We start from the raw sequence: 24,767 nt of genomic DNA, 5'->3' as shown, positions 1-24,767 counted from the left end.
CGAAAAGGACTTTAGATATGCCCTTTATAAGGGCATTCAAAATTTGCCGTGATGCCTCAGTAAGAGACATCTGTGGCACTAAGACACGTGCCAGACATCACTGGTAAAACTATTCGTCCATGCTGCTAACATGATCCAGTTTTTGCTTTAGGAGTGAGAGGGCTAGAGTCGAGTTACAACTGATATGTTCTCAATCATCATGTAACTTAATGTCCAGGACTTAACAATAAAAGAGAAACGCTAAGAAAAAGTCAAAACTGGAAAGAAAAAAAAGTAAATATCACAGGGAAAATCTGTAAATCTTTTTTGTTTCTTTTATCAAAGCAAGGGACATCATCTTAATTTATGCATGGTGAGACTATGTCTGAGAAATTTCCTTTCACAGATGCCATAATCAACCTTCACTGACACCCAGAGCAAGCAGAAGCAACTAGTTCTATAAACAGAAATACACATTTCCCTTGAAAGCTTTTTATTGAGGAAACATTAATGTTATCATTACTCAGAGTAAACATAAACCTAGATCTGAACTTCAGACGTAGAATTCAAGCGTATAACCTGAGCCAGAGCTACGGGCCTCCATTTTGTCATTTGGCAGTACTCATGCAGCTGAGATTTTAACACCTAAATTTCCCATAGCCAGTGATCCTGGCACCAAGTGGTGTTGCATATCCTGTATGTTGTGAAATGATGGTAAGTGCTCTGTATAAAATCTTTCTTTCTCTCTTCTTTCCTATTATGTTCTGTAATCCAGTGACTAATTCATGTCTATATACCTTTAAATATCGGGGTAATTGACAGGGTTTTTGACACTGGCATTGTATTTAGCCAGTTTTTACCCATATACACGCAGTTGTCAGCCAGAGTAGGAGAGGACCAAAATGTGTCTCTAACACAACACAACTGCTATTTTGTTGTAAATAAAGGCTTGCTGCCCAGACTCTCCAAAGAAAAAATAAACCTAAATTACAGCCTCTAAAGCAAAAGCAGGAAAGAGGTCCTGATTTCAGCCACTTTTTTGACACTAGTCATGTAGGTGTATGCTATTACAGAATTTCTCTGCCTGCATTATTCCTTTTGTGGTAGCAGCAGAATTTGATCCAATATTCAGAGAGAATGGCATTAGGGAGAGTTGGTTTGAGTGAGTATCTGAATATTCCTGATGACAACCAGAAGATGATGATTAGAATTAAGAATAAAAACTTTGTTAACTAGTTAACAATTTTGACTAGTAAGGAGTTAATCTGACAGGTGGGTGGTTTCCTTTGCTTTCAGGTCTGCAACAAAGACAAGAACCTTGGAAATGCATTCCTGCTTGGTTTAAAACCAAGTAGTTTAATGTAAAAAGTAAATAAAAATCTAGTTTTACAGAAACTGAAGTGGTCTGAAGCTGTGATTAGAACACAGGTCAGTTCTTCTGGCTGCTCAATCTTCTTCTTGGGAGCCTTGAAGGGGTCCAAGTTGGGTTGGACTGTATAGAATTCATATAAAGTAGACATAGGTTGCCAGTCTGATTTATTAGTACTCAAGAGGCCCCAACATTATCATCTGGTTCCTCATTCCAGGGAAACTGTGGTGGGTGGCAGAAAGCAGAGTTTTCCTTATTTTTTGCAAACCATTCTATCTCCTCAGCACAGAGCATAGCATAGTCTCTGATTATTTTCTTGGCCTTGAACTGCATGATTCATGAAGTACAGTTACTGTTTAATAAAGATGATGTGTATGCAAGCAGATAAAACTAAATTATTAACCACAAAAGCATAATAATGCCAAGTTATGTTGCACATGCTTATTGAAGTCAATATATGTGATGTGTTTCTTTCAGCTCTGCAGCTTGCCAAGTCCCCCTTTTGGGGCTCTAAGCCTCATCCTAAGCCTCTTGTTTATGCCTGAGCAAACTGGAGAGCTCAGGACCTGTTTCTGAGTGGCGTCCCTCTGCTCTCAAAACTGCTCACAGGAGAAGCCTTTCCCACAAACCCCCTTCTGACTTTTGGGGCTTTGACCATAGCCTTACCACAGGCATTCTGAAAGCATCACTGAGGCTGTAAGATGTGTGCCCTGCTGTGGAGACTGGAGACATGACAGTGGACAGGTTTTTCACAAAATTTTTAGACATACTTTTGCTTTACTCTGCTCTAGACAAAGCAGGAACTTTGAAGACTTATACAACTTAATCATGGTGTTCTCTAGATTGTCCTTGTCTTCAGGAGTGTTTACGACTGGCTTCTTTCCTTGAATAATGTTGCAGCTGCACCCAGGCTCTTGTGGGGAAATAAATAAAAAAAAAAAATAATAAAAAAAAATAAAAAAACCCACCACAACAAAAAGCCACTACAGCTAAAATAAATACTTCCTGTCTTTCTCAGCTTCTTTTCTCCTCTTCATGTGCATCTCCCTATGTATATATCTAAATTGAGCTCTGCCTGTGTATTCTTTGGAAATTGCAGACACAGGATCAGAGGGCTTCATCAGGAAACATCTGATAAGGAAAGATTTTTTACTTTGGGGCAGAAAAGAGCAAGTTAAAATCTGTAGTGCAAAGCTAAACAGAGCATCTCTGAACTTGTTCAGGTGCACTGCCATTCCCCTGTTCCTTTCCAGAGTTAAGAAGTTGGGGCTCTAATATCCCCATTCTGATGACAATTTTTTTCACTTGTAAATATTTCTTTCTGTATAACTTTGTGTGTGTGTGTTTATGTGCATGCGTGTCTGTGTATTCCGTCCAAATTAACTTTTCCTCAGCATCAAGAAGTCCATCTCTGATTGCTAAGCAGCCTGTCAGTCTGTATGCAGACATAGTCTCACACACCTTTTTTGTATATTCTTTGAATGGGATTCCTCCCCTAATTTCTTATGCATAGTAGGATCTTCCTTTTAAAATTCCTGTTTCTGTTAAAGGCTAGGCTGTTATCATGTTGAAACTGTGATTTGAAGTGTACCCTGGTGTCCTTATTTATTCTTTGTGCTTTTATCCCTTTTGGCTTCTGCCTAGCACATTAAATCTAAAACATAGAAGACAGACACAGCACCTTAGTCAGGGATTTTTTTGTTAACAAATAGATCCTAATCATAATTTCAAAAAAAAATAAATGAATGTTTACTTAGCCAATTTTTATCTCATGCCTTTGAAAGCAGTTTTTTTCTTAATGCCTTTGACTTTTTTAAAAAGAATCATTTGGCCCAAAGAAAGAAAAGATAATGTGTCAGATCATTTTGCAAATCCAAAAAGTGTCATTCTTGGAAGGAAGATTTATTATTGTGTGACAGACTGAAAATGTTTCATGCTGTCTAAAATGAAAACCAAGTAGATTAATTTCCAGACCCAAAACCAAACAAACTCTGGTTTCAACAATTTTGTCCAAGGTTCACTTCTGTGAAATTGCTGTGCCCTTGTGGTTCAGCTGAAGACCGTGTTAGAAGTGAACATGCTGAGCATCTTTAAATATCAAGTCCATAAGATCCCCTTTGATATCAGATATATAGCAATTTAGGAATGTTAATGTAATATGTTATAGTCCTTCTTTAAAAAAAAAAAAAACACAACCTTTTACAGAACTTGTTTGGTAATCCAAAATATAAGAAGCTTTATTTATCATCTTAGCTGATGTTCTCTCTTGGATCACAAAGAATTTCTGCTAGCAAATATTGTAGAGTATTCTTACATTTTCTATTTTTTTATCCACAAAAAATCCAACAACAACAAAAAAGTAGTTTGGCTTTAAACTATCTGAACATAATGCAATGCATAATTTACTGTAATTTCCTGTACTAACCAAGAACTTTGCTTGTCTAATTACCTGGGGTTTTTTGTCAAGTGTGTTATTGTACTCAGTTACATTTTTTCCCTTCTTTTTTTTTTTTTTTTTTTTTTTTTTTTTTTTTTTTTTTTTTTTTTTTAGTTAGGAAGGAAAATTTGACAAATGTCTGTCAGCATCACTTGAAATGTTTCAAAAGAAAATGTATTACCCACTCTAATTGCTATTATTTGAGTGATTTGATACATTTGATGCCCTAATTCCTATGGAATTCAAGGCGTTTTACCTTGCCAAATTTTACTCCCTTACTTGGTCAGTGCTTAGTTCCTGCTTCTTCCTTAGGTCAATGAAAGTGTTTGCCAGCAATGTCTGCAACTGTCCTTTGAACTAGTGAGATAAGGGAATTGCTATTTTTGAGCAAGCTTTGGCAAAGAGGACAGTATTGTAATTTTTATATGATTACAACTCCTGGGCTATTGAAGTTTTACTGGATATAAAATGTATAGTCAATTTATACACAGCTGCCCTGAAGTCAGCAGTATAACATATCTGAAATTTTGCTAATTCTAAGAATTATGATGTGAGGGACTTTCTTGAAGAGCATTTTTTGTTTGTTTGTTTTCCAAGTATTCTTGAGATCTCCCTTGGAATAATATTTTTAGATACTTTATTTCCCTCTGGTGCCTCCCTAGAGGTCATTAAAATAGGATTTAATTTACAGTATTCACAAGGAAGGCAAATGTTGTGTCCTCCTTACCGTAGCGATATGGAAGTGACAAGTGCTGTCCTAGGTTACAATGTAAAATGTGCCCAAAGTATGTATTCTATCACCATCTACATGAAATGTTGTTGTGCACCACTGTTTCCCGTGCCCCCTCCCTCCAGACTATCTTCTGTTAATGGCCCATCAATACCGTCCTGCATGACTCATAGATAACTCTCCCCAGGAGCTATCTCTGTTTAATAGGCAATCAAGGACCCATTGCAAAACTGATAAAATGATATCAGTCCATTGTGAGATGCTCCGCCCAGGGGGAGGAGCCAAGCATTCCCACCTGGATATAATCGGGGCCTTGGGACAGCACAGGCAGCCTTACCCACTGGATTCCCAGAGGACAAGAGCTACCAGACCTTTCTGCAAGAACACTGCTTCAACAAGACCACTTCATCTGGACTGCCACCACCACGGTTTCAGGTTGTATTCTGACTCTGTCAGTGATCTTTTGTACCATTGCATGTGTTTTATTTTATTTTACTTTTTTTTTTTTCCTCTCCTATTAAATTGTTTTTTCTGACTTGGAGTCTCTCGCTGGTTTTGCCTTCAAGCCAGCACATATATTTTGGCGCCCAACGTGGGGCAGGAGGTACTGAGAGAAGTCAGAATTACAATTTTGTAGTGAGGAAAAAAGAAACAGCTGTCCGCTATGATGCTCAACATGCTTTCATATATCTTATACCTAGCTCTCTACATTTTCCCGCACATGGGGCAGTATTTGCCGGTCTTAATGCTCATGTGTAGACCAGGGTATGGTACCAGAATTGCTGTATTGGTCTATTATGTTTATTGTATGATAACCTCTGAGGCAATGAGCATCATTCGGAATATATACTCTATTTTGTGTTCTTGTCCTGGTCCAGAATGCTACATCTGGGCTCTCAATAATCACACCCAGCCCCTGTGGGGAGGGGTAAAGAATGATTTTTTCCAGTCTTTTAGGTATGGCACAGCAGTTTTCAAAAGTATTGAGTTCTCTCTAGGTGCCAAGGACAGCATAACATTGTTGTTAGTTCTGCTTTGCCTTCTCTGCACGGCCTGCACCATGCTCACCATGTTTAGAAATCAAACACTACATGGGGTGGTGCAGCGTCTCCTTGAGGAGGAGGGAAAAAGAAACAAATGCAAAACAACGGCATCCGTGTCTACACAAACTGTCGTAGAGGAAACAGGAACCGCATCTATGCAGACTGTCACAGAAGAGAAAAGAACCAAAAACAAGGCAACAGTTTCTGCATCTACTCAGACCATCACAGAAGAGAAAAGAACCAAAAACAAAGCAACAGTTTCTGCATCTACTCAGACCATCACAGAGAAGAAAGGAACCAAAAACAAAGCAACAGTGTCAGTGTCTACACAAGCTGTCACAGAGGAGAAAGAAACCAAAGGTGCCATCAGCATCTCCACACAAACTGTCACCGAAGCAGAACAACCTAAACCAGTGGCAGTTGCCCCTGTTCAGAAGAAGAAATCAAAGAGCAAATCAGTCCGCATAATGACTGATGAGGATGTGGCAGGACCTTCACACTCAGCAGAAGAGACAGAGCCAGAGATCATCACCCGCTCTCTATCCCTGGGTGAACTGCGTGACCTGCGGAGGGAATTCACCCGCCAGACAAACGAGTCCATCCTGACCTGGCTGCTCCGCATCTGGGACGCTGCAGCCAATGACACCATTCTGGATGGAAGTGAGGCCAGGCAACTGGGATCGCTGTCTCGGGATGTGGTCATTGACCAGGGGATCGGGAGAACCCAACAAACTCTCAGCCTCTGGCGGCGACTGCTAACAAGTGTGAGGGACAGATACCTTTGTAAAGAAGACCTCCAGGTGCACCAAGGAAAATGGAGCACAATGGAACAAGGTACCCGATGCCTGAGGGAATTGGCTGTGCTAGAGATCATTTTCTCAGAAGACGAGAGATTTCCTAAAAGCCCAGATGATGTCCAGTGCACATCGCAGATGTGGTTGAGATTTGCACGGCTTGGACCAGAGATGTACTCCCGTTACCTGGCAACGCTGCAATGGAGGGAAGGTGAGGACAAGGTGGGCGTCTTGGTCAATAAACTAAGAATTTACGAGGATACTGTCACCGCCCCATTTCGTACCCATGTCTCATCCGTGGAAACAAGGCTGGCTGAGCAAGTCCGGAGCTTGATTGAAGAGGGCCATCAGAAACTAAAAAAGGAACTTAAGGAAGAAATTTACCACATCTCGCCAGAACCAACAAGAGTCTCTGCCATTAGGAGCAGGTACCCACCAGCCAGGGAGAGAGGATACACTCCACGGGGTAACCTCTGGTCTTTTCTTCGGGAACATGGAGAAGACATGAGGAATTGGGATGGAAAACCCACCTCCTCCTTAGCAGCCCGGGTACGTGAACTGAAGAGAGAGACACCTACCATGAAGAGCTCATCTAGAGCCAACACTGCTCCAGTCTCAAAGGCACAGAACCCCAGACAGTATAAGAAGAATGATATGACTGATCCACTTGAAGGGACCTCAAGAACATATTTACAGGAAGAAAGCAACGTGTACCATGACCAGGAATAGGGGGGCCCTGCCTCTAGCCAGGTAGAGGAAAGGGACAATCGGATCTATTGGACTGTGTGGATCCGATGGCCTGGCACATCTGACCCACAAAAATATACGGCTTTGGTTGACACTGGTGCCCAATGTACCCTGATGCCATCAAGGTATGTAGGAACAGAATCCATTTCTATTTCTGGAGTGACAGGAGGGTCCCAGCAGCTGACTGTATTGGAGGCCGAAGTGAGTTTAACCGGGAATGGGTGGCAAAAACACCCCATCGTGACTGGCCCAGAGGCCCCATGCATCCTTGGCATAGACTACCTCAGAAATGGATACTTCAAAGATCCAAAAGGATATCGCTGGGCTTTTGGGATAGCTGCTGTAGAGACAGAAGACATCAGACAACTGAGTACCTTGCCTGGTCTCTCAGATGACTCCTGTGCTGTGGGACTACTAAGAGTTGAAGAACAACAGGTACCAATCGCCACAACAACAGTACACCGACGGCAATACCGCACCGACAGAGACTCTGTGACTCCTATCCATGAGATGATTCGGAAACTGGAGAGCCAAGGGGTGGTCAGCAAGGCTCGTTCACCTTTCAACAGCCCTATATGGCCAGTGCGTAAGTCCAGTGGAGAATGGAGACTGACTGTGGATTACCGTGCTCTGAATGAAGTCACCCCACCACTAAGTGCTGCTGTGCCAGACATGTTAGAGCTTCAGTACGAGCTAGAGTCCAAGGCAGCAAAGTGGTATGCGACCATTGATATTGCCAATGCCTTCTTCTCCATTCCTTTGGCAGCAGAGTGCAGGGCCCAGTTTGCCTTCACCTGGAAGGGCGTACAGTACACCTGGAACCGACTGCCCCAGGGGTGGAAACACAGCCCCACCATCTGCCATGGACTGATCCAGACTGCACTGGAAAAAGGTGAGGCTCCTGAACATTTACAGTACATTGATGACATCATTGTATGGGGGAACACAGCAGGGGAAGTCTTTGAGAAAGGAGAAAAGATCATCCAGATTCTGCTGAAAGCTGGTTTTGCCATTAAGCGAAGTAAAGTGAAGGGACCGGCCCAAGAAATCCAGTTCCTGGGAGTAAAGTGGCAAGATGGACGGCGGCAGATTCCCACTGAGGTCATCAATAAGATCATCGCCATGTCCCCACCGACCAGCAAGAAGGAGACACAAGCTTTCCTAGGCGCCATAGGTTTCTGGAGGATGCACATTCCTGAGTACAGCCAGATTGTGAGCCCTCTCTACCTGGTCACCCGCAAGAAGAACGATTTCCACTGGGGCCCTGAACAGCAGCAAGCCTTTGCCCAGATCAAGCAGGAGATCGCTCATGCGGTAGCCCTTGGCCCAGTGAGGACGGGACCAGAGGTGAAGAACGTGCTCTACTCAGCAGCCGGGAACAATGGCCTGTCTTGGAGTCTTTGGCAGAAGGTGCCTGGGGAGACTCGGGGCCGACCACTGGGATTCTGGAGCCGAAGCTACAGAGGATCTGAAGCCAACTACACTCCCACAGAGAAGGAAATCTTAGCCGCCTATGAAGGACTTCAAGCTGCCTCAGAAGTAATTGGCACTGAAACGCAGCTGCTTTTGGCACCTCGACTACCAGTGCTGGGATGGATGTTCAAGGGAAAGGTTCCTTCCACGCATCATGCCACTGACACCACATGGAGCAAATGGATTGCCCTCATCACACAGCGCGCCCGTATTGGAAACCCGAATCGCCCTGGGATTCTGGAAATTATAACTAACTGGCCTGAAGGTGAGACTTTTGGATTATCTTTTGAAGAAGAGGAAGAACAAGTGACACGTGCCGAGGAAGCCCCACCATATAACGAGCTACCGGAGACTGAAAGACAATATGCCCTTTTCACTGACGGTTCCTGCCGAATTGTAGGCGCTAACCGGAAATGGAAGGCTGCAGTATGGAGCCCCACACGACGAGTTGCACAAGCTACTGAAGGACAAGGTGGATCAAGTCAAATTGCAGAACTTAAAGCCATCCAGTTAGCTTTAGATATTGCCGAACGAGAGAAGTGGCCAAGACTCTATCTCTACACCGACTCGTGGATGGTAGCTAATGCTCTGTGGGGATGGCTGAACCGCTGGAAAAAGGCCAATTGGCAGCGCAGAGGGAAACCCATCTGGGCTGCTGAGATTTGGCAAGACATCGCCGCCCGAGTAGAGAAGCTGACCGTTAAGGTTCGACACGTGGACGCACATGTGTCCAAGAGTCAGGCTAATGAAGAGCATCACAACAACGAGCAGGTGGACAAAGCCGCCAAGGTGAAAGTATCACAGGTGGATCTAGACTGGCAACACAAGGGAGAAGTATTCTTAGCCCGTTGGGCCCATGATGCGTCTGGTCATCAGGGGAGAGATGCAACATACCGATGGGCCCGTGACCGAGGGGTGGACCTTACTATGGACAACATCTCACAGGTCATCCACAACTGTGAGACCTGCGCTGCAATCAAACAGGCCAAGCGGGTAAAGCCTCTGTGGTACAGTGGACGATGGTTGAAGTACAGGTATGGGGAGGCCTGGCAGATTGACTACATCACCCTTCCCCAAACCCGCCAAGGCAAGCGCTATGTGCTAACTATGGTGGAAGCCACCACTGGATGGTTGGAGACCTACCCTGTACCTCATGCTACTGCTCGGAATACTATCTTAGGCCTTGAAAAGCAGGTCTTGTGGAGACATGGCACTCCTGAGAGAATCGAGTCAGACAATGGGACCCATTTCAAGAACGGCCTTATAAACACCTGGGCTAGAGAACATGGCATTGAATGGATATATCACATCCCTTATCATGCACCAGCTGCCGGGAAAGTTGAACGGTGCAATGGGTTACTTAAGACTACCCTGAAGGCGCTTGGTGGGGGGACTTTCAAAAATTGGGAACTGAACTTAGCAAAGGCCACCTGGATGGTCAACACTCGAGGGTCAATCAATCGAGCTGGTCCTGCCCAGTCTGAACCCTTGCACACAGTGGATGGAGATAAAGTCCCTGTGGTACACATGAAAGGCATCTTAGGAAAAACTGTTTGGATTAATCCCACATCAAGCAAAGGCAGACCCATCCGTGGGATTGTTTTTGCTCAAGGACCTGGTTCCACTTGGTGGGTAATGCAGAAAGATGGGGAAACCCGTTGTGTACCACAGGGAGACCTAATTTTAAGTGAGAACTGAGTGTAGGGTTTCATTCTGTATATGTGTATATTTATCTATCTAGCTGTAAGAATGTATTAATTTAGGTATAATGTAGATGGTCATAGAATAAGGGGTGGATTATGTCCTAGGTTACAATGTAAAATGTGCCCAAAGTATGTATTCTATCACCATCTACATGAAATGTTGTTGTGCACCACTGTTTCCCGTGCCCCCTCCCTCCAGACTATCTTCTGTTAATGGCCCATCAATACCGTCCTGCATGACTCATAGATAACTCTCCCCAGGAGCTATCTCTGTTTAATAGGCAATCAAGGACCCATTGCAAAACTGATAAAATGATATCAGTCCATTGTGAGATGCTCCGCCCAGGGGGAGGAGCCAAGCATTCCCACCTGGATATAATCGGGGCCTTGGGACAGCACAGGCAGCCTTACCCACTGGATTCCCAGAGGACAAGAGCTACCAGACCTTTCTGCAAGAACACTGCTTCAACAAGACCACTTCATCTGGACTGCCACCACCACGGTTTCAGGTTGTATTCTGACTCTGTCAGTGATCTTTTGTACCATTGCATGTGTTTTATTTTATTTTACTTTTTTTTTTTCCTCTCCTATTAAATTGTTTTTTCTGACTTGGAGTCTCTCGCTGGTTTTGCCTTCAAGCCAGCACAGTGCTCTCACAGCCCCAGAACCATGTTCCAACAAGAGCCCTTACTTTTTCTATCAGTACCCCATGAGAACAGTCAGTTTTTTTCAGACCTGGAGTCCACCTAGCATGGTGTATCTGTCTCCAGCAGTGGAGACAAGCTGCCATGGGAAGTATAAGCACACTCCAACTGAATATTGCTTCCATGAGGTCCTCTAGCCTCATGTCATTTTTCAGCATGGGGAATTTCCTACATCTAATTACTCTGGTAAGTCAATAACCCCCACTTTCACAGGTATGTGCCATTTAGCTCACTTAAAAAAAAATTAAAAACAAAAAAACTCAGCCACCAAATCTGGAACTGCTGCATGAAGAAGAGCTTCCTCTGGTTTTTAATGCAGCACTTGGAATTCAGGAGCTATGGGCAACCAAGCAAACAGAGTGGACATTGAATCCCAACCACCCTTTTCTGCAAAACTTGTTGTGCAACCCCAGGTCACCTTTCCCAGGCTGTGAAGTCCAAGCATACAGAGTCATTTATACCAAAGCCTGTCCTTATCCTTGATCATCTTTGCAGCACGTTTCAGATCCTCTCCTATCACTGACATTCTCCTTTCCTTCATTAAGGATGAAGGAGTAGAGCTGTTTTCAAAATTCAGAATGTACACAGCCCACCTGTTTACCAGGGACATACTGGTATTTCTTTTTCCTTTTTATTTTATAATGCTTCTGAACTTTTTAATGACTTCATTTGACACAGAATGTTCATGTCTTCTTTCTCCTTAACAGAGGTCTAATACTGAATTATACCATACTTTCCTGTTTAGATCTGAAACCATTGAGTGAAGGAAAGATGATTCCTCCTCACAGCTTTCTTACATACAAGTGCTAGAAGTTTGGCTCAAGAAGAATCTCTGTCTCACTCCCTCACCCTCTCTCTCTCTCTTTTTCTCTCTCCTTCATAGCTTCTGCTTTTTCTGTGCATAGCATCATTCCCGGTGAAGCAGAAATCTCTACCAGATACCCTCCTCCAGTATTAGAGCTCTGCCTTTCTGTTTCTGTCTTCTGTTCTGCACAGGCTACAGTAAAGGCTTCATAGAAAGTTCCCACCAAAGTCCTGATCTCCAGCTTTTTTTTTCAGCATAAAAATATTTCCCTCTAGAATTCCCTACCTTCTCTCTTCCATATGTGATTAATGGTTACCTAAATACTACCCACTGCAACCCACTGCCTCTGCAGTTAACCAGCTTTGCACTTAGTAGGCAAATTGTAAATATGTCGGCACTTTGTGCTGTATCAGAGCATTTTACTCCCCTTCCTGCTGGACATCCTAATTCCAGAAGGGCTTTTGCTTTAAGAGAGGGCACATATAATCCAGTTAAGAGAAACCTATTAGTGGAGTCATGTTTCCTTTCACTTGCCAGTATGACATTCCTGGTTATCTCATCCGCCAGCCTAAGTCTCAGCAGAACAGGTTTTTTTAAGACAAAATGTTCAGCAATTGCCATGTGTCCTCAATGAATGTCTCCATTAGCCTGCTTCCCTCTGGGCCAGCTCTCTGACTCTGATATCCATACACAAATACGCTGGCTTTTCCACAGGGGAAATACTTACATGAGTCTCCCTCTCGTCCCTGCAGGAAAGATACTTCTAGTGTTCTTTCTTCTTTTTGCCTTTTTGAACAGCTACAACATCAGTTCCCAAAGAAGTCAGCTGCTCCTTTTTCATTAACCTCTCATAGTGCCCTGGCAGCCAGGAGGGCCACACATGTCCTGGGGTGCATCAGGCACAGCATCACCAGTTTGACAAGGGAGGGGATTGTCCCGCTCTCCTCTGCACTGGGGGGACCTCACCTCGAGTGCTGGGGGCAGTTTTGGGTACCACAATATAATAAGGCCATGAAGCTGTTAGAGTGTCCAAAGGAGGGCCACAAGGATGATGAAGTTTCTGGAGGAGAAGCCATATGAGAAGCAGTTGAGGTCATTTGGTCTTTTCAGCCTTGAGGAGACCGAGGGGAAACCACTTTGCAGTTTAAACTTCATGTGGGAAAGAGAAGGAGCAGGTACTGATCTCTTCTCTGTGGTGACCAGTGACAGGACTCGAAGAAATAGCCTGAAGTTGTGTCAGGGAGGTTTAGGCTGGATGTCAGGAAAAGGTCTTTCACCCAGAGGGTGGTTGGGCACTGGAACAGGCTCCCCAGGGAAGGGGTCACAACACCAAGCCTGTCTGAGCTCACAAAGAGTTAAGAAAATGCTCTCAGGCACAGGGTGTGAACCTTGGTGTCCTGTGCAAGACACAAAGAAGATGAAAATGTTATATATGGGCCCTAAACAGTCCTGCTATAAATGATAGCATCTGATAACTAGATCATTTGGTAAGCAAGTCTCCCTGAATTATAAGCTGAATTTTTAATTAGATAAAACTGTGAATTAGAAGCTGATTTTTTTCATTAGATACAACAATGGCAATTGGAAAGTATTGTTTCTTAAAAAACAGTTAAAATGAGGCAGAAACAAGTGTGCATCTGAAAAAAGTTAAAATAAGGACTATCATGTCCTCTACTATAGTGACTATAATCTTAAAAATACTCTCTTGGGACAGGGGGTGGTAAATCACCATTTCACTCCTAGGTTTTGTTCAAAGACTAAAGTCTTGAGCTTCAAAATTTTGGCAGAGATTCCTCCAATTTTTGGCACAGCACAGTCCCAAATGTACTCCTACATTTGTTGAATCACAAATTCAACAAAGAAGTGGAAAATTAAAAACAAGAAAAGACTACCGGGATCAATCTGAAAGTAAGAGTCATCATGAGGGAAACCTTTTAAGGTATTTTCCACAGTATGAATCGCTACTGATTTTCCACATGGGTTGTGTATTTAGTTAAAGGTATTTACCTTGACGGGCTGAAAGAAGGGGCTGACAGGAGCCTTGTGGCACTCAGCAGGAGCAAATGCCAGACTAACCCATTGCACCAGCCTAGACCCGGGTTTGCCTATTGGGAGGGCAACTCTGCCGGGAAGGACCTGTGAATCCTGGTGGTACCAAGCTGAAATGTGTAACAGCAGAGTGTCCTGGCATCATAGCACACCAACAGCACCATCTTGGGTTGTATTTATGAAAGCAGAACAAGTGAAATGACGGAAGAAATTGTCCCCATTTTACTTAGCACTCATTAGTATCACACCTAGATACTGCATCCACTTTGGGTCCCAGAACAAGACAGGCATTGAGGACCTTGAGCAAGTTCAGCAAAAGGATACTGAGATGGTCAGGGTTGTAGCACTTGCCCAGTGAGAAGAGGCCAAGGGATATGGACTTATTCAGCCTCAATAAGAGGTGGCTCTAGGGCACCAAAGAGCAGCCTGCCAGTGCCTGGGGGCAACTGGTAGATTATCAAGACAACGGAATCAGCCTCTTCACCAAGATTCTTGGTAAGATAATGGACATGGGTTGAAATGGGAGTTTGAGATGGGATATTCAGAAAAATGTTCATTCTGAGGGTAATTAAACATTCTAAGAGATTGCTCAGAGAAGCTCTGGGATCTCTGTTCTTCAGTGTATTTTAAATCCAGCTGGACAATGTCTTGAGCAATTTTTTCCAATGCAGCATTGTTCTCCTTTGAACAGGAGATTGGACTAGAGACCTCTCAAGTTCCATTGCAATCTGAATAGGTCTGTGAGCCTGTGAGATATGTGGAGCCTGATTAAACGCCTAAGCACATGTCATTGTTCCCCTCTGTGTTACCCACATTGTCTTCCAGAGGCTTTCTGTATGCAGGTGGTCAGTGATACAGCTCACGACAGTGTTTACTAAGGATCTGCTTGGAAGGAAAAGCTGTAATCATCACACTCCTTTACAAAGCAGACACATGCTCTTCATTGAAGAAATAGCTATATAAAGAAACTCAATTCCATGACATTTACAGCATACATTGACTTTGAATGTGTATTCCTTTTCTGGCCATGGAAGATATTTACCATCTGAAGCAAAGAACCATAGTCTGCTCCAGGGCATACACAAATCCCTTTAGCTTCAGTGGGAATAGCATGCACATAGCTGAGGGCATAGCTTGGCCCATGGTCAATAGCCTTCTAAAAGCATGTTTTTCCTACATTTTTTTCTTGCAATAATCATCTTTTTCCTTTCCAAAGGTTCCAATGTCATTCCTGTTGCTGAAGTTATTGGGAATTTAGTGGGAACTCAATTTAGTGGGAACTCAATTTAGTGGGAACATCTTTGACATTTAATTAGATTTCTTCAGAAAGACCATGGGTAATCTGAAATATAAATTCACAAGATTGCTTCAGGCCAAAAGTGTCATGCAAAAATATTAGACCAAATATTATGCAATTGTTCTGTAATTCATGCTTTCTTCCCACTCATGAGTTGGGTTTGAAAAGCTTGTGGAATATATATGACATACCAGAGAAGTGCCAAATGTTCCTTATATAGTCCATTCTCATATTTCCTATGGAAAACGTTCCTTTTCACAATCTTCCCTTTCCCACATTAAGCTGAAGTTTGTCCATTACACCAGGGTAATATCATCCATGTCCACAAAATTTCAAGGAAAGCCTCACGTGTCCACAACATCTGTTCCAACAGCAGCATCCAAGGTCAGGTACAGACTGCATCCACAGAGCTAGCAAAATGAAATATTATATAATAGACACAGCTGCCATCTCTGCCCTTTTTCTAGGAGTGTGTAAGTGATTATGCAGAATTATCCATATATAACTATAAAAACTTTATAGCTGTTCTGAACTAGTCCTGGCCTTATCTGCCCACCACCGTATTTGCAGTGGGTATGAAATCAGCTCTGAATTGCCTTTGAGAGCAGGGACAGATACCCAAGAGAGGAGGGCATGAGATTACACTCACACACTCTGTGATTTACTTATGTGGTCCCTCACAAGGCACACTGGTAAGCACGGGGGAGAGGGCAGAGGTGCTGTATCCCACCGTCTGGCATCTCAGCACTTCCCTCATGCCCAACAGGCAAGTGCATCTGCCTGGCAGCACAGAAGCTGGGCTACAGTAGAATAGCACCTTGTTCACAACTGCAACATTTTCAGCATAGAAGATCCTGAAGCGCATTTACAGACTCTAAGTTAAAATTTACTCTTAGTAACTTACTGTCCAACTATTCTGCCTCCAGTGGAACAGTGACAGAAAAGCCAGTGCCCACTTGCCCAGAGGTGACTGTCTTCCAAGGGCTGACCTGAAACAACACAGTCACCAAGCTCAACCTAAAACTGCTGCTCTTTTGGCCTCTTTGCAAGTACTCCTGGTAATGGGGTCAGTATATGATTCCTTGGGCAGAGTCTGCAAGGGTGAGACTGAGAGGTGACCAATGGCACATATCTTTGTCAGAAGGTAGGTCATGGTGATGACAAACCACATGGCTGCAGTCCATGATGCTTCCTTCTTTTAATGAATATGGGGAAGTTTAAGATCCCAGAAGATAAGATCCCACATGGAGGTGGGATGATATTGCCTTTATCCCACTTTGAACAGACTTAATACATAGAGTTATTTGGACTTAAGTTATTAGGTCTAAGTTACTAGGTCTAATACATAGAGTTATTGGACCTTAAGCAAAACTGGCATTTTTTTGGTATCACTGAAATAAAAGCTTTGTGTAAAAAATCTTCCATTCTGTACCTTCATTGTTTACTTCTTATAGAAGAAATTAAAGCAATCATCAAGAGAACAGAGTCCATAGAACTTCACTGATGTTGCAACCCACAAACAGCAAGAGATCCCTTTGTGTGAAATAAAACTTATATTTGGTTACAACTATCATTTTACAGCACATAGCTTTGAGATCTGATTCACTGTGGCAGAACTCCAGTTTTATAAATGGCATTTAGTGTAATGTTAGGCTGAGATGTATCTGTCTTAATATTTTAATAGCTTGATATTCTTTAATTGTCAGTTATGTGTTGAAAAAGTAACAGTTGAATGTAATTTTCACAGCCATGAGCACACAAAAGAAGTGCCCACAGGTGTCCTACTGCAACCTAAGGAAAGGAATATGACTGTGAGCTGAGAATTGAATATGTTATAAAGCAGAAGTTTTGGGCAATGTATTTGGGATAGTTAATATTTTTCATGGGGTGTAAATCTGTCATGTGAAGGCTTGAACACATGATAGCTCTGTGAGATGTAAATATGGTATCCATAGAAGGCTCATGAGTGCTGGCATGTTTGTGTCTCCAAATGTCATATTTTGCTCTGAAGCCATGTTGGAACACGACCACCTCAAAGAAACCGCTCAGGCCCACCCATCCCAAAGCCCCACAAATGGATCTCACTGACCTGCCATGCTTTCCTCAACACTTTTTCTAGCAGCTTATTTATAAACCAGGAGAACTATGAGAGCAGTACAACAGACCTGTGGGGCTGGAGCCAGCAGGGTCCAGCTCAGGAGGAGCCCCAGGGGGAAATCCCACCCCAGTTCATTATTTGGGCCCTGCAAACAGGGCCTTATTCTCCCTCTGCCCAGTGCAGCAGTGCCCACGCAAGTTTGCAGGTGCAGTCTCTGTTAATGTATGCAACACACTCCTTTTTGCCCCTTCTTTTCCTCATTTTAAACAGTCTGAGGAAAAAGAATTAGGATCCCTAACTCATTTGCCTTCTATAGGAGAGCTGACTTGTGTGCTACAGACTGGTGCTGTGCCAGGACTTGTCCTTACAGAAAAATGAGTTCTTCCTCTATGATCATGCTTTGGTTTTGTGTAGGAGTGTTTGGTAATATTAAGTACATGCTTTTTTCAGTTTCATCCAGTGGTTTTAGGTCTCAGGAGTACTACTCCTTTCCCTCTTCAAGGGGATCCCTCCTCCACAGATGAGCAGGTCAGCTATTCATACAAATACTGTTTATTCTTCTGGTTTTGAATTATGCCTATTAAAGAATTTGCTTTGCTGTGAGAGAGGCGTCCCTGGGATTTGGGACTGGCCACATGCCATAGTTTCCACATGCAAACCCTTGGAGCTACTCTCAGCCTTTCCATTGTGGCTTTGTGCTTTGACAGCCTTTAAGGGTAACGTTACTTATTTATTCTCTCTTTTCTTGATGTGTGTCTGAAACTAGATATCCGATTGTGCTTTTCAAATCCTAAAACAACTTTGCAAAGCAGGAGTTGTGGATATGATAAAGTCTGGTGGCTCTCCATCTACCAGAAATCTCCACATCTTTCCCTGATAACCCCAGCACACTCCTTCATGTCCCTGTTTATTTGGTCGACAGACAAAGGGTGGAAACAACGCATATGCCTATTGGCAGGTTGGTGTACCAACAGGCCAGAAACAGCCAACCTTTGGAAAGGATAGAGAAACACAACTGTCCCCATATCTTGTGTCTCCAGATACCATTTTATCCAAACACCAAACTGAGAGAAATTTCTGCATTTAAGAACTATAGGCTGCTTTCATCTTTCAGAAGTTATGAATGGCAAGTGGCCAGTTGAAAATTAAGTGATCGTGCAAATCTCTCTTTCTCCTGCTTTTATTTTTTATTGTTGTTTTTTAGGAAACCACGAGAGTTAAATCAGCAGTTCTTAAGCTTTTTTCCGGTGGTTGATTTGGGCAAACAGTGGTGCCCACCCACTTTGCAGTTCTCGCTGTGTTTATATTTCCTCATGAGAAACCAGCCAAAATCATTGCTGAAGATGGAATTGGGAAGGAGAGGTCCCATACGAGCAATAAGCTGCCGGTAGTCTATCAAAAGGAGGCAGCTGCTGTTGTTGTATATTATTACTATACTTCCAAGGCTGAATATCAGTCTTACATGATTGGTTTTTACTTGAAATACTGTTTGGGTAAATAAGAACATATCCCACAGAAGGCAAAATTTGTATGTCATAGCCTTCAATGTTATGAATTACTGTCATCTTCTCACTTATCCTCCAGGGAGGAAAAAAAGGCGTGGATCCAAGGAATGTCAGCAAGGAAGAGCATCAAGCAACTTCAGTATACTTGACACTATGAAACAGGCCTTGAAATAGAATAACCTCTTTTTGAGGTTCCAAAAAGATCAATGGGGAAATTAGGGTCACTTCAAAAATTTCAGTGTTTAGGCCTAATAATTATAGTTTCTTTTTAAAACAGTAAGTTTTTGATCAGGAAACCTAATTTCATTGACAGACATTTATACTTTACATTTTTCAGCCATTTTACCTTTTTTTTTTTTTTTAATTCACGAATTTGATGACGCTGGAGCACAAACAGTACACAAAGCAAAGCTCAATATTGGGAAAATTGCTCATAGAGTTGTTTTGATTGATTGATCTATTAAAGCAGTGATGTTAACAGAACATCTTAAATTGCACATTAATAATCTGTACTTTCTACACAGAGTATGATGGCTTTCCGGTTTGGTTTATTACACTGTAAATAAGCCCCTTGCATCAAGGTCGATTTGTTTATTCAATTAAATCTGAAGGAAAAACAACCCAGTTTTGCAACAGTTAAATAAAGCAATTGTGCCATCCAGTGGCTAGCTAGGTTAACTCATGTCTTCTCCTTCCACGCGATCCTTTGTTGTTTCTTTTTTCTTACTCAAAATAATATGTAATTCTTCCAACATGCAATATTCCATGGCTGCATCCCATTTATATGGCAATAAAATTTTAATTCTATTCAAACTTCTTTTTTCTACGCTATTTAAATGGAATTCCCAAAAGAAGAATAAGGTGCGCCATATATTCTTCTGGATCAGAGATAAGTTACAGGTTATTAGACACCCTATATGACAAAATCAAGTATCATGGGCCATTGGCAGCAATGACAAATAAAAACATAGCATTTATCTTCTGTGACCATGGAGCACAGCAGAATCTTTAATGAAGTGACCCCAACATAACTTTTTGTAATAACAACTGTGACTGAGTTTATAAATTGGTTCCTGAAACATCTCTGTGACTGAAAGAAAAAGTCAGAGGGGGCATACAATATGACAAAATAACCCTACAGTATCATTATATTCTTAAATGTCACACCCATCTCTTGAGGATAACATCTAAGGTAGATGGAGCATCTAAGGTTCTCTGAAGCCTAATGTGAGATCTGGACTTTGTTGCTTGAGTCTGTACTGCGTAGATGGGGAAATGTGGCCACGAGTCACAACGTGAAAATACGTCATCATTTCCAAACTAAAATCCACTGTGATCACTTCTGAGGAAGAGGAAACTCCCCGATTACAACATTTTGTTGGTGATCCACAGGCCTGTTTCGGGGAAAGTTTCATTGCGCAAGTTAACTTACGGCATCCACGTGAAGCCTGCCGTTTGGATAAAAGCAACACTGTGTGCATGGGTGTGGAGGACCAGGCATAAGAATGTAGGTGTACTTTGTCTCAGATATTCTGACTCTTGAGACAGGAAAGCTGTGATGAGAAGAGAGGGTCCCACAGAGGTGGGGCAGCACTTTGCTGAGCCAGCTTCTTTTTCCACCTTGAGACTCACTCCTACCCTCCCGACTCCCTTCCTGGAGAGCTCAGAAGGGTTAACTGCGCAAATGCAAATAATGTGGCTGAGTCTGTGCACTGAAATGGCATGAAAATCAGTTTTACATAAGAGGCTTGCACCAGAAAAACTATAAAAGGAAGTACATCAGTCCCACTCACTCTTTATCTTTTTCTTCTTTTTTTTTCTTCGTCTTGCTGCTCCAGATCCAGACTATACACATAGCAGGACCGTCACAGGATCTAAGGACTGAGGATCTTCTTGCTTCTCTTTCTCTTTTCCACCTTTATTTCGCTCCTCTCTTGCTTTGTCTTGTCAAAGTGCAGCTATCATATTCTACCCTGTACTTTGCACTCAAGTTTGTTCCAGAAGTCAGGATCTTGTTGAAGTTGTAAAAGTTGAACAAGTTAAGGGCTTGACAGAAAACACTTTTGAGACTAAAGAGTGGGCTAGTTGCCAGAGCTAAGACAATTATACAATGAAGCCGAAGAGAGCTCCCTGACAAGCAGACAGGTGTCTTTGTTCAGCCTCAGGGCATTTTATAGCAAACATTTTTCTCCCTACCAAGTTGGTTGTGACAGTGGGAAAGAAAAAAATAAGCAGCTGCTCAGTGGAGGCAAAATGCAAGTGAAGAATCTCAGACATGCATGGTGCTACACATAGTGCTACATTGTGGAAGAGAAACAGATTCTGATGGACTGTTCTGGGTTTTTTTCTTAGGTAGTTTGCCATTGCCTTAAAACATTAACCTTGTGCACAGGAGTTGCACATCCCTGAAAATGCCACCAGGAGAGAAAGTGAATCATTAAAATAGAGTGGGGGCCTCACACTGTGGGTATGACACATAAAGGAACATCTCCCAGTCCCAGCACACAGAGACAGCTTGCTTCTTGTCCAAGAGCCCTGTGTCCCCCCAACCGTGGCAACATACTCTTCTAGCAGATACACTGGGCATTTATTTTCACTCGGGTTTAATGGCAAGTTTTTAGCTCTTGGGCTCTTCATGTAGTCCAGCCATGTAGTCCTTCCAGGAGCAGCACAAACATGTTGTCTTCCCACACAAAGCTCTCTCTGTCAGGTACAGCTGCCAAACCATCTCCCATTCTGGCATGTCCTCCCCACTCTCCTTCTCCACATTGCTAGCACAGGTGTGACTCACTGTATCTCAAACTTATCTGTCAAGTCATCTGTATTAAGCCATTCCCAACATATTTTTTGGAATGCAAGCAGCAACTCCCCTAAGCCAAGACTTCCAAGGAAATCTCTCTGCAATGCTGCCCTGCCTCTCAGGGACGTGAATTACCATGCATCAGTGCCATATGCACTTCACCATGATGAGATATGAGAGAATAGTCAACACGGTGACAATCCTTCTGCTACAGAGGCACAGGAAGATTCTCCCACAAGGAAAATTTTAGATCTAAGCAAAACTGTACCTTGACCTGAAGTTTAGAAGGTGTCTACAGATTAAGGGGTTTTTTGAGAGGGCTAGTCCAAAAGGAACTTAAAACAACTAGCAAGAATCCAGCATTTTTGAGGCTTCTTATAAATGAGGCAGCAAAATCAATAGCCACTTTTGAAAACATTGCTGAAAATGTTTTGTTCTTTATGCATACAAGTTCATATTTACAAAACATATTTACAAAATTGTTTGTTCATACTGTGCCTCCACACCTGGAAATGTGAGTCATACTATTGCTTTTATCTTAGATATCACTAGCTCTTCATAATGAGAGATTATTTATTATTATTATTATTATTATTAAATAACCTATGTTAAACATAATGTAACATATGTATTATAGAGACTATAATACAGGTAAGAAAAACTATAATAAATATAATACATACATTACTTATACTATACTATATAGTATATATTTCATTGTATTATATCATACAATTTCTAATGTATACAGATCTATTTTCAGAAATCAGATTAATAACAGCTAAATGTAGATGTTTCCTGCTGGTTGTTTGTTGGTTTTGTCTTTTCTAAATTGTTTCAAAAAGGTAATGTTTAAAAAATGAAACAAACAAAAAATCACAAAGCCCAGCATCAAAATGTCAGGAGGGATGAAGAACCAAGATCTTCTCAAGCCAAATTTCTCTCAGCTTCTCAGATGCAAAACTCTAAAGAGATTAAATTACAACTTTGAATGTTTGTATTGGAGAAAAAAAAATCTTCCTCAAGAACAAGACCCAGCCTTCCAAGGCAGATAAAAATTCCCTGCTCTGCGGCCCTTTGAAGAAGGAAAGTGTTGACAGTTGTCACTATTCCACTCCCACTGATTATGTCTCTGCTGGGCAGATCTCTGCCACCCTTCCGGTCTGAATCCCACATATCAAATCCTGCTGAAGTTGGGACCAGGTGTGGATACAGAATTGTGGATGAGATCAGCATTGCTGTGATAAACACAGTTCAGATCAAAGGAGAAGGAAAAAAAAAAAAAAAAAAAGTTTGAGCTGTCTTGAAGAAACATTAGTGAATTATTAGTGAATAATTTTTACTGGACAGAGGACCTAAGGTAGTGTGTAAACAACAAACCTTATATTTAGCACCAAGAGAAAAAACAATATTAGTGTTTTAGCATGGCAAATAGCCCGACCATGTAGTTAATAATAAACCAAATGAAAGCAAGTGGTGGAAGGGATATTTTTCCATTTTCAACCTCTTGATAGAAGTTCTTTGAGTCAAATCTCAGTAGGGTGGAGATAAGGCTGTGATTATTAGCCCTCTGACTCCTAACCCTGCCCTGTTAAAGCAAAGTTAGAGCTAGGCTGGACCTGCAAACAAGAAGGCATTCACTGGGCTGTGCTTTCATTTCACGGGAGTATGTGTGGCTTGAGGTATCTCACTGCGTTCAGATTCCTTTGTGCTTAATTTTCGTGGTTCCGTAGTAAAGTCACTCCACTCCTTTCCCATTAACTTTTAGCTCCCTAAGCTTGTCTATCTTTGTCATTTGCTCTTGGGGAGCTCTTGGCCCTACAAGGCATGAACTCCTGTCACAGTTAAAGATAATCTCTGATAGTTTTGATATGCCTGGGTCACCTTCCAGAGTCTGCTATGTCAATGGAAAAAAACACTGATGAGGTGACAGGCTCATCTTTTTGAGGACATTTTATTTGTCCCATCTATGGCTTATCTGTTACAGGATACAACAGCCATGCCTGACCTCTTTTGAGGACACTTTACTGGCCGTGTGCAACGGTACTATAATCATGAAGAGCAATTGCCATGTTATCAAGTTCATAAGGAAACTTCAAAGGCAACCATCAAGATGATGCTCTGTCTTCTTTCACCTATGAGTTCTTCTACATCAGTATATTTGTGAGCTACTCTGACACAAATAATTCTCAATAATTAATTTCCCTCACAGCAGTCACCACCCAGGGGAAGACACCAAATCCCTTTTTGTTCTGTCTCATTAGTCACAAGTAATGAGCATGTGTGCAAATTGCAACTCTGATTCCTAAAACTTCAGGCAGGGAGGCAGCATCATAAATGAACTACCAGAACTCAGCAACAGGTTCACTTTTGGCCATGCTCTTTCATGCTCATATCGAGATCTACAGCTACTTCTTAATCTGCACTCACTCATATCTTTTCTCACCATCTACAGTTAAGGCAAACAGACTTTTCCCCCACTGGTAGTATTGTCATCCCATGTATCATTTTCCTCCTGTGTTTTTTAGTTGACTTTTCTAAGAATCATTTTCACTTCTAGAGAAATTAAGGTTTTACTTTAAAACTTTTCAGTAATAATTTGGCTTAAAGATCAGGACCAATCAGCAGTTACTCTCTGCTTTCAGTACTGATATAGTCATTGTCTTGGAGATGCAACTATTCTCCAAATTCTTTTCAGTATTCCTGTTCTTCCAGAAATATTTCTGCTGCTGTGATTGCTGGTTATTAGATATAAATTATATCATATTATATCATGTTATGTTATATGTTATTTTATTATATTATATTATATTAATCATACTGTGAAGAGAAGCAGACTACCTTCAGGATAGCCCTGGAAGCAGACTACCTTCAGGATAGTCCTAGCTTGTAAGAGGTTCCCTGCCCTTAATCTTTCATGAAGCTGGTTCTAGAGATTCACATTCACTTGGTGCCTTCTTGCACATCTGCAGCATTGCTTAAATTTTTGGAAAGGAAGCAGAATGATTAATTAGACAAACTGAGGACTGTTAAAACATTGATTCTGTTGAAATGTACAAGCTTTTGCCCACCACATCTGATGCTGGCCATCTCACAGCAAGGGAAGGAGATTCTGAAGTGTTTTCTCAAAATCATTCTTCTGATCTTGGCAACCTCTGATATGTAAGTGTTGGTTCAAGGTCTGGTCTTTATACATACTTAATCATGATGGGTCATAAATGCACATTTTGTGGT

The sequence above is a fragment of the Hirundo rustica genome, chromosome 1 (genome assembly GCF_015227805.2).
Source record: "Hirundo rustica isolate bHirRus1 chromosome 1, bHirRus1.pri.v3, whole genome shotgun sequence".
Classification (NCBI taxonomy): Eukaryota; Metazoa; Chordata; class Aves; order Passeriformes; family Hirundinidae; genus Hirundo; species Hirundo rustica.
The sequence above is the reverse complement of the archived record's forward strand: the minus strand, read 5'-3'. Positions refer to the sequence as shown.